The sequence below is a fragment of the Bombina bombina genome, chromosome 7 (assembly GCF_027579735.1).
Source record: "Bombina bombina isolate aBomBom1 chromosome 7, aBomBom1.pri, whole genome shotgun sequence".
Lineage (NCBI taxonomy): Eukaryota > Metazoa > Chordata > Amphibia > Anura > Bombinatoridae > Bombina > Bombina bombina.
In genome coordinates this window covers 345,895,932-345,906,464 of record NC_069505.1, presented here as the reverse complement: position 1 = coordinate 345,906,464, position 10,533 = coordinate 345,895,932, and the positions used below count along the sequence as shown (strand labels likewise).

The 10,533-nt window shown below is 39.0% G+C and overlaps 1 protein-coding gene across 2 annotated transcripts in view; it reads left to right on the top strand.

Moving 5' to 3' along the window:
* LOC128666415 (inter-alpha-trypsin inhibitor heavy chain H2-like) overlaps window positions 1-10,533 on the top strand; it is a 165,858-nt gene that overhangs the window by 68,882 nt on the left and 86,443 nt on the right. The gene's annotated exons all lie outside the window — the stretch shown is intronic.

Here is a 10,533-nt window from a genome sequence, read left to right as displayed (position 1 = left end):
TGAGATAAGGAGGCAGTCTGCAGAAGTTTAGTTACAATGTAATTACAGAGGTAAAAAGTAAATTAATATAACAGTGTTGGTAATGCAAAACTGGGGAATTGATAATAAAGGGGTTATCTTACTTTTTAAATAATAGGAATTCTGGAGTAGATTGTCCCTTTAATATGTGTGTTCTTTATATTTAAAGAGATGTAAAATCCAAATTAAACTTTCATAATTCAGATATGGAATGTAATTTTAAACAACTTTCTAATTTACTTTTATCATCAAATTTGATTTGTATTCTTGATATTCTTATTTAAAAGCTCATATGCTAAATTCTAAACCCTTGAAGGCTACATCACAGCTAGAGGGCGTCAGTTCCTGTGTTTCATATAGCTAACATTGTGCTCATGCACATTAAGGGCTAGATTACGAGTTTTGCGGTATGAGTGAAAAAGCAGCAAAAGTTAAGGCTCTTTTTCATTACCGCTGGTATTACGAGTCTTGCAGGTACAGGGGTACCGCACACTTTTTTGGCCGTCACGCAACATAACTACCGTAGCTTTCAAAAAGTCCTTTTTCAATGGGACTTCAAAAGCGCTGGTATTACAAGTCTGCCTGGGAGGCCAAAAAGTGAGCGGCACAGCCTATAACTCCAAGATCCATAACGTAAACTGAAAGTCAGTAGTTATGAGTTTTATGCTACAGAGCCGTAACATAAAACTCATAACTAAAGTGCTAAAAAGTACACTAACACCCATAAACTACCTATTAACCCCTAAACCGAGGCCCTCCCGCATTGCAAAAAATAAAATAAAATTATTAATCCCTAATCTGCCACCCCTAACATCGCTGCCATCTACCTACATTTATTAACCCCTAATCTTCCGCCCCCAACGTCGCCGCCACTATACTAAAGTTATTAACCCCTAAACCTAACCCTAAGTCTAACCCTAACACCCCTAACTTCAATGTAATTTAAATAAATCTAAATAAAAATAACTATTAATACCTAAATAATTCCTATTTAAAACTAAATACTTACCTGTAAAATAAACCCTATGCTAGCTACAATATAACTAATAGTTACATTGTAGCTATCTTAGGTGTTATTTTTATTTTACATCTAAGTTTGTATTTATTGTAACTAGGTAGACTAGTTAGTAAATAGTTATTAACTATTTACTAGCTACTTAGTTAAAGTAAATACAAATTTACCTGTAAAATAAAACCTAACCTGTCTCACACTAACACCTAACCTTACACTACAATTAAATCAATTACATAAATTAAATATAATGAACTAAATTACAAAAACAAACAAACACTAAGTTACACAAAATAAAAAAGAAATTATCAGATATTTAAACTAATTACACCTAATCTAATAGCCCTATCAAAATAAAAAAGCCCCCCAAAATAAAAAAAACCCTAGCCTAAACTAAACTGCCAATGGCCCTTAAAAGGGCCTTTTGTGAGGCATTGCCCCAAAGAAATCAGTTCTTTTACCTGTAAAAAAAAAATAGCGACATCCCCCCAACAGTAAAACCCACCACGCACACAACAAACCCCCCAAATAAAATCCTACCTAAAAAACCTAATCTGCCTATTGCCCTGAAAGGGCATTTAGCTCTTTTACAAGCCCAAGCCCTACTCTAAAAATAAAACCCACCCAATAAACCCTTAAAGAAGCCTAACACTAACCCCCGAAGATCCACTTACAGTTTTTGAAGACCCGACATCCATCCTCAACGAAGCCGGCAGAAGTCCTCAACGAAGCGGCAGAAGTCTTCAACCAACCGGGCAGAAGTCTTCATCCAATCGGGCAGAAGTCTTTGTCCAGATGGCATCTTCTAGCTTTACTAGCCAAAAGAGAGATCTTTTGGATCTTTACGATGAAAACAAGACACCCCCATGGTTTGAATTCAATGTACGATCTGATTAATTATTGGGAGTGATCGGTGGTCTGATAAATCAGTGATGAGTCATATCATAATGATATTCATTATTCACTAATACTTGGTATTTTACTAAGGTACTAATAGTAGCTAATAAGCTTCAATCTCCATCATGATGATGCCAGTGACACAAATTAATTTTGATATAAACATGTGTTAAGTGTCTACTATATTTATTGTTTGGATTAACTGATACGCGAATGTTTCAAAAAAAGTGGGTCCTGAGAGATTAGCTATGATACCCCATATTTGTGTTGTTTCCTTTGAACTGTCTATAATAATTACACTACTGAGGAACCATTAGGGCCTAATTTTAAAAGACTCCCTATGTGACTCATTACATGTGAACTTGGTGGCTATATGTAGTAGTGATTAGCACAATCAATTAGAATCAGCCACAGTCTCCTTTTATATAGTTGTTCCAAAGATTATAACTTTTATAGACTCCATCAATAAGGGATACTTAGTCAGTAGTCACCAGTACACAGGATGGTTGTTTTACACACATTTGAATTAAACCTCTCTAATAAATATCCACCCATGTTAATTTACCATGACTATCATTAAATTTAAACCCTAAACTTAAACTATTTTACTTCAGAGAGGTATCTGATTATGCTGATAGAAACAAGATTTATAGGGGAAGCTCAGCAAATATAAGTGTAACCTTGTGTTCTGATTATGGAAGTAGATCCACATTTCATCTCAATTATGTATAAACATATAACTTAAAATGGTTAATGTGCACAGAAAGAGTTAACTAGTGCAATTTATTTTTGTCCAATAGGAGTCAGGTGTTATGTTTTTAAAGGTGGGTAGATTCCCACACAGGTTAGCAGCTTTGAGAACGGCATCCAGCCGAAACATGTCAGCTGTGTGAGCTGATTCCTTTTGGACATTATATCCTTTTACCCTTTTTATCCTTTTTGTTTTAAGGATTCTTCAATAAAGATATATATATTTTTTAACTGCCGGTGCTCCTTCCAATTCTTCTTTTTTTTCCTTCTATCTTCTAGCTTCATCCATTAGGCGCGGAGCGGGTCCATCTTCACGACATATGGCGCAGAGCATCCTCTTCAATCGACGTCTTCTTGAACAATGAATTCTCCTTTAAATTACATCATCCAAGATAGCGTCCCTTGAATTCCGATTGGCTGAAAGAATTCTATCAGCCAATCGGAATTAAAGGTGAAAAAATCCTATTGGCTGATCCAATCAGCCAATAGGATTGAGCTTGCATTCTATTGGCTGATTGGAACAGCCAATTGAATGCGAGATATATCCTATTGGCGGATTGCATCAGCCAATAGGATTTTTTCACCTTTAATTCCGATTGGCTGATAGAATTCTATCAGCCAATCGGAATTCAAGGGACGCCATCTTGGATGATGTCATTTAAAGGAGAATTAATTGTTCAAGAAGACGTCAATTGAAGAGGATGCTCCGCACTGGATGAAGATGGACCCACTTCGCGCCGGATGGATGAAGATAGAAGATGCCGTCTGGATGAAGACTTCTGCCCGGTTGGATGAAGACTTCTGCCCGGTTGGATGAAGACTTCTGCCGCTTCGTTGAGGATGGATATCAGGTCTTCAAAAACTGTAAGTGGATCTTCAGGGGGTTAGTGTTATGATTTTTGAAAGGGTTTATTGGGTGGGTTTTATTTTTAGATTAGGGTTTAGGCTTGTAAAAGATCTAAATGCCCTTTTAAGGGCAATGCCCATCCAAATGCCCTTTTCAGGGCAATGGGGAGATTAGGTTTTTTAGTTAGGATTTTATTTGGGGGGTTTAGTTGTGTGGGTGGTGGGTTTTACTGTTGGGAGGGTTGTTTGTATTTTTTTTTTACAGGTAAAAGAGCTGATTTCTTTGGGGCAATGCCCCGCAAAAGGCCCTTTTAAAGGGCTATTGGTAGTTTAGTTTAGGCTAGGGTTTTTTTTATTTTGGGGGGCTTTTTTATTTTGATAGGGCTATTAGATTAGGTGCAATTAGTTTAAATATCTAATAATGTCTTTTTTTATTTTGTGTAATTTAGTGTTTTTTTTGTGTGTAATTTAGTTAATTGTATTTAATTTATGTAATTGATTTAATTCTAATGTAAGGTTAGGTGTTAGTGTAAGACAGGTTAGGTTTTATTTTACAGGTATATTTGGATTTATTTTAGCTAGGTAGTTAGTAAATAGTTAATCACTATTTAGTAACTATTCTATCTAGTTAAAATAATACAAACTTACCTGTAAAATAAAAATAAAACCTAAGATAGCTACAATTTAACTATTAGTTATATTGTAGCTATCTTAGGTTTATTTTACAGGTAAGTATTTAGCTTTAAATAGGAATTATTTATTTATTAATAGTAGGTTTTATTTAGATTTATTTTAATTACATTAAAGTTAGTGGGTGTTAGGGTTAGGGTTACGTTAGGGTTAGACTTAGGGTTAGGTTTAGGGGTTAATAAAATTAGTATAGTGGCGGCGACGTTGTGGGCGGCAGATTAGGGGTTAATAACTGTAATGTAGGTGGCAGCGATGTAGGGGGTGGCAGATTAGGGGTTAATGAGTATAATGTAGGTGTCAGCGATGTCGGGGGCGGCAGATTAGGGGTTAATGAGTATAATGTAGGTGTCGGCAATGTTGGGGGCGACAGATTAGGGGTTAATAAGTGTAATATTAGGGGTGTTTAGGCTCTGGGTTTATGTTAGGGTGTTAGGTGTAAACATAACTTTTCTTTCCCCATAGGAATCAATGGGGCTGCGTTACGGAGCTTTACGCTCCTTTATTGCAGGTGTTAGGCTTTTTTTCAGCCGGCTCTCCCCATTGATGTCTATGCGGAAATCGTGCATGAGCACGTAAAACCAGCTCCCCGCAGCGCTGGTATTGGAGTGCGGTATGGAGCTCAATTTTGCTCTACGCTCACTTCTTGCCTGCTAACGCTGGGTTTATGATAACCTGTAATACCAACACTGTAGGGAGGTGAGCGGTGCAAATAACATGCACGTTAGCACCGCACCACTCATAACGCAAAACTCGTAATCTGGCCGTAAGTTATTTAAGAGTCAGCACTAATTGCCTGAAATGCAAGTCTGTCAAATAATCTAAGATAAGGAGGCAGTCAGCAGAAGCTTAGATACATGGTAGTTACAGAGGTAAAAAGTGTATTTCTATAAGTGTTGGTTATGCAAAACTGGGAAATGGTAAATAAAGGAATTATCTATCTTTTTTTAAACAATAAAATTTTTGGTGCTTACTATCCCTTTAATTTTATATGAAACATGTAATAAGTGTAAGTGGAGAAAACATTTTTTTTAATATATTAACCCCTTAACGACGCATGTCGTACAGGGTACGTTGCACACAACCTGGTCTTAAAAGACCAGCGACGTACCCTGTACGACATTAGGGGTTTAAAGCGGCTGGAAGCGATCCTACTCGCTTCCAGATGCTTTCCGGTTATTGCAGGATGCCTCGATATCGAGGCATCCTGCAATAACACCCCTTGGCCATCCGATGCAGAGAGAGCCACTCTCTGCACCGGACATCGATGGCCGGTATCATTGGTGGGTGGGAGCCGACTTGGGAGGCCATCGATGGGCCGGGTAATGAAAAAGGGGTCGGGATCGGGGGCGGGGCCGATGGGGGCATGCACGGGGCGGCAGCGGGTGGGAACCGCTACACTACAGAAAAGTTTTGGTTGTATAAGTGGGAGAAAGGGGTATTTTAATGTTTTAAAAAAAACAATTGAAGGTATCTAGGAGGGGGTGGGGGGTTGGTCTTTGGTGGGGGGGGGAGCTACACTACAGAAAATGGGAAAAATTAAAAAAAAAACAATTTTATTCTAAACTGGGTACTGGCAGACAGCTGCCAGTACCCAAGATGGTGCCCATTAAGGCAGAGGGGGAGGGTTAGAGAGCTGTTTGGTGGGGGATCAGTCAGGTTGGGGGCTAAGGGGGGTCCTACACATCAGCATATGTAAATATGCTTAAAAAAAAAAAAAAAAAAGCCTAAATATACCTTTTATTTTGGTACTGGCAGAGTTGCTGCCAGTACTTAAGATGGAGGGGACAATTGTGGGGTGGGGGAGGGAAGAGAGCTGTTTGGGAGAGATCAGGGGGTCTGATGTTTCAGGTGGGAGGCTGAGCTCTACACTAAAGCTAAAATTAACCCTGCAAGCTCCCTACAAGCTACCTAATTAACCCCTTCACTGCAAGCCATAATACACGTGTGATGCGCAGCGGCATTTAGCGGCCTTCTAAGTACCAGAAAGCAACGCCAAAGCCATATATATCTGCTATTTCTGAACAAAGGGGATCCCAGAGAAGCATTTACAACCATTTGTGCCATAATTGCACAAGCTGTTTGTAAATGATTTCAGTGAGAAACCTAAAATTGTGAAAAATTTAACGTTTGATCGCATTTGGCGGTGAAATTGTGGCATGAAATATACCAAAATGGGCCTAGATCAATACTTGGGGTTGTCTACTACACTAAAGCTAAAATTACCCCAAAAAGCTCCCTACATTCTCCCTAATTAACCCCTTCACTGCTTGGCATAATACACGTGTGGTGCACAGTGGCATTTAGCGGCCTTCTAATTACCAAAAGCAACGCCAAAGCCATATATATCTGCTATTTCTGAGCAAAGGGGATCCCAGAGAAAAATTTACAACCATTTATGCCATAATTGCACAAGCTGTTTGTAAATAATTTCAGTGAGAAACCGAAAGTTTGTGAAAAAATTTGTGAAAAAGTGAACTATTTTTTGTATTTGATCGCATTTGGCGGTTAAATGGTGGCATGAAATATACCAAAATTGGCCTAGATCAATACTTTGGAATGTCTACTAAAAAAAATATATACATGCCAATGGATATTCAGGGATTCCTGAAAGATATTAGTGTTCAAATGTAACTAGCGCTAATTTTGAAAAAAAATGGTTTGGAAATAGCAAAGTGCTATTTGTATTTATGGCCCTATAACTTGCAAAAAAAGCAAAGAACATGTAAACATTGGGTATTTCTAAACTCAGGACAAAATTTAGAAACTATTTAGCATGGGTGTTTTTTGGTGGTTGTAGATTTTGGGGGTCAAAGTTAGAAAAAGTGTGGTTTTTTTTCATTTTTTTCTCATATTTTATAATTTTTTTATAGTAAATTATAAGATATGATGAAAACAATGGTATCTCTAGAAAGTCCATTTAATGGCAAGAAAAACGGTATATAATATGTGTGGGTACAGTAAATGAGTAAGAGGAAAATTACAGCTAAACACAAACACCGCAAAAATGTAAAAATAGCCTTGGTCCCAAACGGACAGAAAATGGAAAAGTGCTGTGGTCATTAAGGGGTTAAAAAAACAAACCTTAGTGTTATGAAAATAATAATACAACTCACTCCATTGTTTTTAACACAAAATTATAACTTGAGAAAGAACACAATACTGCTTTTATTTAAATTTTCATGTGCCTGCCTAATCTGAGCGTAAGAAAAGATTTTCATTTCTATTTAATTTATAACAGAGAAAGGTTTACTAATAGTGATGTCGCGAACAGTTCGCCGGAGAACAGTTCCCTGCGATCTTAGCTTGTTTGTGTTCGCCGCGGCGGGCGAACATATGCGATGTTCGATCTGCCCCCTATTCGTCATCATTGAGTAAACTTTGACCCTGTATCTCACAGTCTGCAGACACATTACAGCCAATCAGCAGCAGACACTCCCTCCCAGACCCTCCCAGCTCCTGGGCAGCAGCCATTTTAGATTCATTCTGATCCTGCATTCTTAGTGAGAGGAGTGATAGTGCTGCTGCTGCTGATTTTTTAGGGAAATTGATAGCTAGGCTAGTGTATTCAGTGTCCACTACAGTCCTGAAGGACTCATCTGATCTCTGCTGTAAGGACAGCACCCCAAAAAGCCCTTTTTAGGGCTAGAACTTCAGTCGTTTTTTTTTTGTAATCTAATTACATTTGCCTGCCTTTCAGCCTGTGTGTGAGGCTCACAGCATATACTGTGCCTACTTGCTCACTGCCACCACTCATATGTGGTGTAACATTAGTGTAAATTAAAAAAAAAAAAACTTTTACATCAGTTTGCTAGTGTAATCTAATTTCAGTTGCCAGCAGGCCTGTGTATCAGGCTCACAGCATATACTGTGCCTAATTGCTCTGTGCCACCACTCATATCTGGTGTAACATTAGTGTAAATTTTTTTTAAAAAAAACTTTTACATCAGTCTGCTAGTGTAATCTAATTTCAGTTGCCAGGCCAGCCTGCCACTGCCAGCCTCAGTGCCACCACTCATATCTGGTGTAACATTAGTGTAATTTAAAAAAAAAAAAACTTTTACATCAGTCTGCTAGTGTTATTTAATTTTAGTTGCCAGGCCAGCCTGCCACTAGTGCCAGCCTGTGTGTCAGGCTCACAGCATATACTGTGCCTACTTCCATCCTCAGTGCCACCACTCATATCTGTTGTAACATTAGTGTAACTTTTTTAAAAAAACTTTTACATCAGTCTGCTAGTGTTATTTAATTTTAGTTGCCAAGCCAGCCTGCCACTAGTGCCAGTCTGTGTGTCAGGCTCCCAGCATATACTGTGCCTACTTCCATCCTCAGTGCCACCACTCATATCTGTTGTAACATTAGTGTAAATTTTTTTTACAAAAACTTTTACATCAGTCTGCTAGTGTTATTTAATTTTAGTTGCCAGGCCAGCCTGCCACTAGTGCCAGCCTGTGTGTCAGGCTCACAGCATATACTGTGCCTACTTCCATCCTCAGTGCCACCACTCATATCTGTTGTAACATTAGTGTAAAGTTTTTTTAAAAAAACTTTTACATCAGTCTGCTAGTGTTATTTAATTTTAGTTGCCAGGCCAGCCTGCCACTAGTGCCAGCCTGTGTGTCAGGCTCACAGCATATACTGTGCCTACTTCCATCCTCAGTGCCACCACTCATATCTGTTGTAACATTAGTGTAAATTTAAAAAAAAAAAAAAAAACTTTTACATCAGTCTGCTAGTGTTATTTAATTTTAGTTGCCAGGCCAGCCTGCCACTAGTGCAAGCCTGTGTGTCAGGCTCACAGCATATACTGTGCCTACTTCCTCAGTGCCACCACTCATATCTGTTGTAACATTAGTGTAACTTTTTTTTAAAAAAACTTTTACATCAGTCTGCTAGTGTTATTTAATTGCAGTTGCCTTCCTGCCAGCGTGTGTGCCAGGCCCACTTGCCAACTAGTGCCACCAATCATATTTGTTATAACAGTAGTGTAAATATTTCCCAAAAAATTTTTTTGACTGTGAAACATCAGTCTGCTAGTGTAATCTAATTGAAGTTGCCTGCCTGCCAGCGTGTGTGCCAGGCCCACTTGCCAAGTTAGTGGCACCACTCATATTTGTTGTAACAGTAGTGTAAATATTTAAAAAAACAACTTTTTTGACTGTGAAACATCAGTCTGCTAGTGCAATCTAATTGCAGTTGCCTGCCTGCCAGCGTGTGTGCCAGTCCCACTTGCCAACTAGTGCCACCAATCATATTTGTTATAACAGTATTGTAAATATTTAAAAAAAAACTTTTTGGACTGTGAAACATCAGTTTGCTAGTGCAATCTAATTGCAGTTGCCTGCCTGCCAGCGTGTGTGCCAGGTCCACTTGCCAAGTTAGTGGCACCACTCATATTTGTTGTAACAGTAGTGTAAATATTTAAAAAAAAAATATTTGACTGTGAAACATCAGTCAGCTAGTGTAATCTAATTGCAGTTGCCTGCCTGCCTGCCAGCGTGTGTGCCAGGCCCACTTGCCAACTAGTGCCACCACTCATATTTGTTGTAACAGTAGTATAAATATTTCATAAAAAAACTTTTTTGACTGTGAAACATCAGTCTGCTAGTGTAATCTAATTGACGTTGCCTGCCTACCAGCGTGTGTGCCAGGCCCACTTGCCAAGTTAGTGGCACCACTCATATTTGTTGTAACAGTAGTGTAAATATTTAAAAAAAAAAACTTTTTTGACTGTGAAACATCAGTCTGCTTTTTTGTGTCAGGCTCACAGCGTATACTGTGCCCACTTGCCCAGTGCCACCACTCATATCTTGTTTAACGGTAGTGTAAGTGTACATTTAAAAAAAAAATAAACTTTTTGGATTGTGAAACATCAGTCTGCTTTTTTGTGTCTGGCTCACAGCGTATACTGTGCCCACTTGCCCAGTGGCACCACTCATATTTTGTTTAATAGTAGTGTAAGTCTACATTTTAAAAAAAAATGACAGGCAGAGGCAGGCCACCCCGCAGGTGCCGTCGTGGTGCTGTGATTCCCTTTGACCCTACAATAATGCACAGTGTTCAGAGGCCACGTGCCATGAACGTGAAAAGTTCTGAGGAGGACCTAGTTGACTGGCTAACACAGGACACCCAATCTTCTACAGCTTCCGCTCGGAACCTTGACGCACCATCCACCTCCAGCTTAGCTTCGGGCACCTCTGAAGTGACCAGTGCCACTCGCCCGCCTGCCACCACCACCAACACTAGCACCACAGCCGCTTCACTTGATCTGTCAGAGGAGTTATTGACACATCAGTCCGAAGAAATGAGTGATGCGCAACCAT